Below are 9,234 nucleotides of genomic sequence, written 5' to 3'. Positions count from 1 at the left end.
CCGCCGCCCCTGCCGCCGCCCCTGCCGCCGCCGCGCCGGCCTTACATAGGGCCGGGCCGGGCCGGGCCGCGGGGCCTCCCTGCCAGGGCGGCGCGGCGGGGGCGGAGCTGGGCAGGCCGGGCCCCCGCGAGCACCTGGGGCCGGGCGGGGCCTGTGAGGGGGTGACCGGGGAGGCCGGCCCGGGTGACGACAGCGGTGACGCTGGTGGCCTGGACTCCGCGGCCGAGCTCGACCCTCCAGCGCGGCTCAGGTGCAGGTGGGCAGGTGGCCGCTAAGCTCGGGTATCAGCGACGCCCCCCGCTTCCCACCCCTTGCCCGGGGCTGAGACCGGCCCGGGGTCTCGAGACAGTTGACACCGCCCAGGCCTAAAAGAGTGACAGGGGTTATTTTGAAACTGGGACTGTTAACTACCCCAGTAGAGAGACCGGGAGCAATGACTTTAGATTCCAATCCAGAAGCCCTTTTTATATTTTGGTCTGTAACAAGCAATTTTGTTCAAGCGAATGTAAAAATTTAACTTCAAGATTAACGATCCTACCTTAGGATTAAATGTTCCCCTCTAATTACTTATTTCTGCACAGAGTTTATTCAGGAGTTAACTGGTAAGAAAAAGAAAGCAACTAGATGATTCTAAAGCAGCACTGTCCAATAGAACAAGGAGCTACATTTATGTTAAATTTTCTAGTACTATATTAATTTTTTGGATTTAGCAAATAAAAATAGAAGATACCTAGTTTAATCTGAATTTCAGATAAAGAGAACAAATAATTTTTTAGTATCATGACCCATGCAGGAATATATGGAATTCAGATGTAACTGATTGTCCTGTATTTTATCTGGCAACGCTGCACACTAAAGTAAAAAGAAAGGGTGAAATTAAATTTGAATAAAATAGTTAATCTAGAATGCCTCCAGAACATTGTCATTTCACCATGTGACAAATACAGATATTGTTATTTTACATTGTTATACAAAAATCATTGATCTTACCTTTTTTTCCCCCCTCCATACTAAATCTTAAGAATCCAGTGTGTATTTTACAGCACATTTCAATTTGGGCTACCATACTTTTTAACTGCTCAGTAGTCACGTGTAGCTACTGGCTGTCTTATTCGAGGACACCATTATAAGGCATTTAAAAATTTGGGCCAATCTGAGCAACACAGTGACCCATCTCTACAAAAAATACAAAAATTAGCTGCATGTGGAATCGCCAGTAGTCCCAGCTACTCGGGAGGATCGCTTGAGCCCAGGAGTTTGAGGCTGCAGTGAGCTATGTTGATGCCACCGTGCTGTGGGTCCAGGAACAGAGCAAGACCTCGTCTCAAAAAAAAAGAAAAAAAGAAAAGAAAAAGAAAAAAAAAACCAGTTTCAGCTGCTTAATTCAACATTGCAAGATACTCCTTTTTTTATAATAATAGGGTTTAGTGATAGAAAACTAAGTGTACCTTTAAAAAATATAATTTGTTGGATAAGAATATTTAATAGTCCTGTATTCTACATTGAAAATAAAAATACAGAAGGGGAAGCTAACCTTGCCAGCAGGTTTTATATAAGGAAATATAAACATTTCCATAAAACATAGAAGATTTTTTAAAGATATGGTTAAAATGTTATCATGGTATTGGTAATTTCTTTCTATTTGCTGTTCACTATTCCTACTTCTTGAAGGATGGCTATGCCTTTAGCAATGTACTTAATCCTTTCTAACATCTTAAGTTACAGTCCTTGTCTGGAACTAACTGAAAAAGAAAGCAAAGCTTCTTGAAAATAAACTTGGTTTTTGTATCCTAAAATATTATTTTAATATTTCAAAATAAATGAAAGCTTCTCTGAGAAGAATGTTGACCTGTGTCCAGACCAAACAAGGTGAAAAAGTCTTATTTTAACATTAGAGAAATATCAGTTGGGCATCAGAAACCCTCCTGAAATCGTGTGAAAACAATTTGGTAAACTACCAAAGAAGCTACAGATCCTTAAGAAAATAGAGAGTCTCTCTGAACCTACTCTGGTTCGGGGGTTACCTGATTCAAAAATAAAAAATAAAAAAATAATTTTTTTAAGACAGCCACAGAAGCTGTGAATAAAAAAAATAATTTAAAATTTTTTTAAAGAGAAGAAAATAAGCCATTTGTCATGGATGGCTTGTCCTCCTGCACAAAGCAAAGAGCAACCTGAGATGGTGCCATCCAGTTCCAGGTGGCACTGTGATTACCATCTAATGTTATCATTATTTAAATCGCATCTTTTAAAAGAGAGAGAGAACTCAGAATCCGAATCAGTTACCTGAGGCCCTTTGTCCCTCAAGATTCTGAATTAGGATGTCCCTATTTTATATATAAGAGAACGTAAACTGATTTGTACGGTAGATTCAGGGTTGGAACTCTCGATTAAATTGGTTCAAATGCTAGCAAATGTGGTAACTTGCCTCCAAGATAGTACCCAGGGATCTCTGCCCCCTGGGGTCGGTACCTCCCACTTTGTACTAGGCTTGGTCTGTGTGACCACAGTCCACAGCAGACGTGCCAGCTTTCCACCTCGGGTATTCTCTCTCCTTTTCTCATTCTCTTGCTCTAGGAGACACAGCTGCCATGTTGGGTAAGCGGCCCTGTGGGAGGCCCATGTGATGTCTAGGAATGAAGTCTCCTGCCAGCAGTCACTGAGGAACTGAGGCCCAACAGCGAGCTTCAGTGAGCTTGGAAGCAGCTCCTTCAGCGTCGGTTGAGTCTTGAGATTGATGATGGCTTCCCCGCAACCTCATGAAAGACTCTGAACCAGAACCACCCCGCTCAGTGGCTCCCATACTCCTGACCCTCAGAAACTGTGAGAAATAATGAATGTGTCTTGTTGGTTTTTTTTTTTTTTTTTTTTTAGACATTGTCTCGCTCTTTTGCCCGGGCTAGAGTGCCGTGGCGTCAGCCTCGCTCACAGTAACCTCAGACTCCTGGGCTCAAGCGATCCTCCTGCCTCAGCTTCCCGAGTAGCTGGGACCACAGGCGTGAGCCACCATGCCCAGCTAATTTTTTCTGTATATATTTTTAGTTGTCCATATAATTTCTTTCTATTTTTAGTAGTGACGGGGTCTCACTCTTGCTCAGGCTGGTCTCGAACTCCTGACCTCGAGCCATCCACCTGCCTCGGCCTCCCAGAGTGCTGGGATTACAGGCATGAGCCACCGGGCCTGGCCTGTTTGTTGTTTTAAGCTGCTAAATTTGGGGGTATTATGTTATGTAGCAATAGAGAACTAAGATACAAATAATTTGAATGAAATAATATGTTGAGTTAATATCCAGAAGAACAAACATCTCTAATTCCTTGATTTGTTTTACCTTCTATTCCACAGAATGGAATTTTACAGAAGAACCTTATAGATGCTTGTGCAATGAGAGACAGTACCGTGTGTTGGTTAAGAGCTTAGCCTCTGGGTAGACAGTAGCAGAAAGACCAGCTTCAATTGCTGCCTCCTTCACTTCCAAGCTTTTGAGCTTGGGCAAGTTTTTAAAGTTTTCTAAGCCTCAATTTCCTGGGATGGTAATGCTTAGCTAAGTGCCTAGCACACATTAAGTGCAAACTAAGCATTCGCTATGATTATTAGTTTTATTTTGATTATTGACTCTAAAGAAGTGCCTTAAAAACTGTGTGTTCCCCGTAGATTAGGGTATGTCTGGAGACCACGTGGGCTGGAGCAGTCAGCAGTTACTTGTCTGACAAGGGGAAGGAAGGCTCCAAAGAATGGACTCTTCCTTTGAGAAAAGAGTAGAAGAAAGTCCAGGCTTAGTCCAATATTAAAGCTTCAGCATCAGAGTGGAAGATGATTCAGAGGGTCTGTCCAGCCCCTGCTGTTGATCCCACAGATTTGTGTACGGGTTTTCATGGTAAGGGGATCTTGAATAAAATCTGAAATAGCTATTTTTTTTTTTGTCAAAATCTTTGCAAGGCGTTACTGGCCTTGACCTCAGGGCATCAGACTGTGACCCTAGAGTTGGGGGAAACGGCTCCATCCGCAGCGTCTCCAGGGGCTTGTCCTCACCCAGTGCGTACCGCATCTGGGGCAGAGGGGAGCAGCTGCGCCCAGCAGGACTTGGCACAATTCTGTTGGGCTTCACGGTAGAATGGCCAACAAAATCATATTTCTGCTGTTACGTAATCCTACATCGTGACGTCAGTCTGGTCGGCCTGGACGGAGCGGTCACAAAGAGGAAGGGGCCTTGAAACATTCTGAAGACTAGAAAAATAATGTCATCAAATACTCTGGACGATTGCTTAAGGCCTTAGATGTCGGCTTTTTCATTAGATAAATGTAACTTCCAATATGAAAACTCACAATTTGGCTCTAAAAGATACAGGACAGTTTTTGAATTCCATAGAAATAATTGTGCATTGCCACAGATTTGACCATCCTGTTAGTGGCAGTAGAAATGTAAACTCATTCCCTGCAGAGTATACCTGCATAAAATCAGATGTCAAATATGCTGCTTGCGCTTTAAAGACTGGTTAGCACTTTCTAGAATACATGGAAAAGACATTCCTGAGGACCAATGTTAGAAATACGAGTATTCCCGAAAGACTTTTATGTCAATATGTGAAATAGCAGGAAAGTTGGGTCAGTCATGTTTCCTAGTTCTTCATTCATTCACCGAACGTGTGCACAGGCCGTGTGCCAAACACAGAGCTGGGCTCCGGGAAGTGAGGAAAGAAACAAGACGTCCGTTCTCATGGAGCTCCTGTTTTAGTTGGAGAATGGAGAGGCTGACAATGAACTTTTAAAAATAAGCACAAATTTCAAGTAGCGGTAAGCGCCAAGAAGAAATAAAAGAGGGCGAGGGTATAGAGTGACAGTCAGTGGACGGATACTTTGGATTGAACGGTGAGGGAACACTTTTCCGAGAAGGTGACACCTGAGCAGAGACGCAAGGGATGGGAAGGAACCTGTCATGAGGATCTGAGAAGCGAGTGTACCCACCAGAAGAGCAGCCAGTGCAAAGACCGCGAGGTGAGGAATGCGCTCAGGGTGCTGGCACGGCAGAGGCAAGACCAGCGTGACCGGGACACAGTGATCAAAGTGAGGAGGGTGGGAAACAATCAGAGGACTGGCAGGAGGCCAGGTCATCTAGTGCCTTGCGGACAGCGGAAGGGAGTTTGGATTTTCTTCTAGCTGAGAAACCGTCCAAGTATTTTTAAGCAGAGAAGGGATCAGGCCTGGTTTCTAGCATAAAAGGAGCATACTGGCTGCTATATGGAGAATTGACGGTAGGACAGGAACGAAAGGTTGACTGTTAGGAAGCTGATGCAGCGTCGTAGGCAAGAACTTACCATGGCCTGAGTTAGAGTGGTATCTGTGGACGAGATAAATAGATGAATTCAGGATATATTTTGGAAGCAAAAGGTGACATGGTTTACTATTGGATAGGGGCATGAAGGAAGGAAATTAAGGACGACTCCTGAAGAGAGCGATGGCTCAGGCCCGTAATCCTAGCACTTTGGGAGCTAAGTAGTGGCGCGCCTGTAGTCCCAGCTGCTTGGGAGGCTGAGGCAGGAGGATGGCTTGAGCCCAGGAGTTTGAGGTTGCAGTGAGCTGTGATGACACCACTGCGCTCTAGCAACAGAGTGAGACCCTGTCTCAAAAAAGAAAAGAAAAACGGGTGACTCCTAGATTTTTAGCCTAAGCAATTTGGTGGCTTTTCGTGTCAGTTTTTGAAATAAGGAAATTTGGTGGGGCAGGAGTTTGGGAAAAATTTTTTAATTTTAATTTCTTGCTTTTTTTTTTTTTTTTTTTTTTTTTTGAGGCAGAGTCCCGCTCTGTCACCCGGGCTAGAGTGCCATGACGTCAACCTAGCTCATAGCAACCTCAAACTCCTGGGCTCAAGCAATCCTCCTGCCTCAGCCTCCCAAGTAGCTGGGACTACAGGCATGCGCCACCATGCCCGGCTAATTTTTTCTACATATATTTTTAGCTGTCCATATGATTTCTTTCTATTTTTAGTAGAGACGGGGTCTCGCTCTCGCTCAGGCTGGTTTCGAACTCCTGAGCTCAAACAATCCGCCCGCCTCGGCCTCCCAGAGTGCTGGGATTACAGGTGTGACCCACCGCGCCCAGCCTAATTTCTTGCTTTTTAAAAACTGTGGCAAAATATACATAACAAAATTTACTATTTTAATCATTTTTAATTGTACAGGTCAGTGGCATTAAGTATATTCACACTGCTGTGCAGCCGTCACTGCTCCACCATCGATCTCTAGATCTCTTTTCATCCTGCAAAGCTGAAACTCTGTGCCCATTGAATAATAACTCCCCACTCTCCACTGCCCTCAGCCCTGACAACCATTCTGCTGCACAGAAGTCCCCATGAATTTGACCATCCTAGGAACCTCGGATGAGTGGAATCATACAGTATTAATAATTGTCCTTTGGTGACTTGCTTATTGCCACTTAGCATAATGTCTTCAAGGTTCATCCATGTTATAGCATGTGTCAGAATTTCTTTCCTTTTTTAAGACTGAATAGTATTCCACGGCATGTGTGTACTGCCTTTTGTTTGCCTGTTCCTCCACTGATGGACAGCTGGGTTGCCTCCACATTTGGCTATCGTGAATAATGTTGCCATGGACACAGGTGTACAAATATCTATTTGAATACCTTCTTTTAATTCTTTGGGTCTATACCCAGAAGTGGAATTGCTGGATCATTTGATACTTGTATTTTGAGGAGCCGCCATCCTGTTTTTCCTGGTAGCTGCAGCACTTTACGTTCCCACCAGCAGTGTACGGGATTCCGATTCCTCCACATCCTCACAAACACTTGTTGTGTTCTGTTTTTTTGATGGTAGCTATCCTAGCGGGCGTGAAGTGGTAGTTCATTGTGGTTTTGGTTTATATTTTATATTTCCCTAATGATTAGTGATATTTAGTATCTTTCATGTGCTCATTGACAATTTGTCTATTGACATATTTTCTTTCGAGAAATGTCTGCTGAGTCTCTGTTCCTTTTTCTTTGTTTTAGGAGTCCAGGTGTTACTCTGCCAGCCAGGCTGCACTACAGTGGCCCGATCATAACTCACTGTCACCTCAAATTCCTGGGCTCAAGCTAACGTAGGGACAAGGCAGAAAAGGAGGGTCCAGGGAGCCTAAGTGCCGCCCTGGACAGGGACGCTGTCAGCAGGTCGCCTTGAGCCTGGGAGTTGGAGGTTGCAGTGAGCTATGATGATGCCACTGCACTCCAGCCTGGGTGGACATCTCAAAAAAACAAAAACAAAAGAAAAACAAAAAAAGAAACCAAAAGAGAAGTTAAGGAATTTGCCCGGTTTCTAGAGTTAGTACGTGGAAGGTCCAAATTAGAACTCTGGTTTGTCTGCATGACGGTTAATATTATATGTCAGCTTTACTGGGCCAAGGGATGTCTAGATAGTGAGTAAAACGTTACTTCTGGGTATGTCTGTGAGGGTGTTTCCGGAATAGAGTCGCAAGCATTTGAATCAGTACATTGAGTAAATCAGGTCGCCCTCACCAGTGTGGGCAGACGTCCTCCAGCCCACTGAGAGCACCAGAGAACAAGACGCAGAGACTGAGCCTGTAGTCCCAGCTTCTCAGGAGGCCGAGGAGGGAGGATGGCTCGAGCCCAGGAGTGTGAGGCCAGCCTGGACAACACAGCAAGGCTGAATTCTTTCATTCCCTCTCACCCTTCTCAGCTGGGACATGCATCTTCTCCTGCTTGTTCTCGGGCCTTCTGATTCTGGGGTCAAACCCATGCCCCTGCCGGCCTCCATCCTTCGGACTTGGACTGAACCACACTGGCTTTTCTCGTTCCTCAGCCTGCAGGCAGCATGTCCTGGGACCTCGGAGCCTCTGTGATCACGTGAGCCAATTCACACGTAAGTCTTCCATTTATCTGTATCTGTATCTGTACATCCTGTTGGTTCTGTTTCTCTGGAACGCGCTGACACCCTCTTCATCTGCAGTTTGGCTTTCTGAGGTTTCAGTGACTCACAATCAACTGAAAATATGTGAGTACAGTACAGTTATTAGTTATTGTTGTCAATCTGTGACTGTGCCTAATTTATAAGTTAAACTTTATCATAGGTATGGATGTATAGGAAAAAGCACAGTGTCTACAGGCCGCAGCACTCTCTGAGGTGTCAGCCGTTCGGTGGGGTCTGGAACACATCGCCTGCCTCTGAGCCGGCACTCTCAGTCCCCGACGCTCTGTCGCGTTCCCCTGACAGGTGACATCCAGCCCTGGGCCCCCATCAACTGGCTGCATTCAGTCCTCTCAGGGCTGACACAGCCACGTCTGTGTGCTGGCGAATGGTCCGAGAGAGCTGGTGCTGTTCCTGCCACCTTAGTTACCCAACTGCCGTCTCTTCCGAACACTCTGTGCCGGTTTCTCACGCACCCCAGACAAAGACAAGGCAGGCGGATGGACACAGCGTACTAGGCCGACAGAAGTCGCCAGCTTTTCCTCCCTTTGCTCTTCAGCCTGGATACTCTGGGCCTTGGCATTAGTCAAGCTCATTCCTCCGCTGTCTTGTCATTGTGTTCATCTGTACTGCAGAGCCCAAATGCAAACCTCTGTGCACGTCACTCATGCCCTGTGCGAATTGGCATCTCTACAGGTTCACGTTTTCAATCACCGCTGGACCCTCCACCCACTTGTCACTCTCCAACATCCGTGTTTCCTCCACCTGTCCACAGTCCCCTCCTCTCCCGTGTCTTGGTTCGGCAGCCTGGATTGAGTGGAGAGTGAATGGTCTGCCGTGCGCTGGGCTTGGATTTCGCGGGAGGAGTAAACGGCAGGACGGCAGAGTGGCAAGCGTCTGAGTGAACTGAGGGGGTCGTGAGGTGTAGCCGGGAGGGAACGAAAAATGATGTCAGGTGAGAGCGGAAGGGTTGGAGGAAAACAAAAGGTCCTAGGTGAGGCAGAGCCGCTGTGAGTGATGACGGGCTCCAGGCTGTGTCCTTGCAGTGAGGGTGGGAAGTACAGGTAAAGGGCAAGGACCTCGAGCCTGGGTGTAGAATGACTCAGCTTCCTGGGCACAGAAGCCACCAACACCTTGGGCTGTGTCCAGAGAGCTCACAGTGTGGACACACAGCCAGGCAGGTTGTTGGTGGCAGCGACCAGGAGGGCACAGGTGAAGGAGCTGTGGAACGAGGTGATGCTGAGACCCGGCCGGGCCGCCGAGTTCATGGGACGTACAAAATGAGCAGCCTGCGTCTGAGAGACAGGGCCCGGAGGGACAC

General features: G+C 46.4%; 1 long non-coding RNA gene across 1 annotated transcript; it reads left to right on the top strand.

The window, feature by feature from the left end:
* The first annotated feature begins 195 nt into the window (after positions 1–195).
* On the top strand, positions 196–3,380 carry LOC138393286 (uncharacterized). Its single transcript, XR_011235119.1, has 3 exons — positions 196–256; positions 2,578–2,823; positions 3,344–3,380. It is a non-coding gene; the product is annotated as an uncharacterized lncRNA (long non-coding RNA).
* The last annotated feature ends 5,854 nt before the right edge of the window (positions 3,381–9,234 follow it).

Source organism: Eulemur rufifrons, chromosome 10 (assembly GCF_041146395.1).
Source record: "Eulemur rufifrons isolate Redbay chromosome 10, OSU_ERuf_1, whole genome shotgun sequence".
NCBI classification, from domain to species: domain Eukaryota; kingdom Metazoa; phylum Chordata; class Mammalia; order Primates; family Lemuridae; genus Eulemur; species Eulemur rufifrons.
This window is presented reverse-complemented; position numbering and strand designations above follow the sequence as displayed.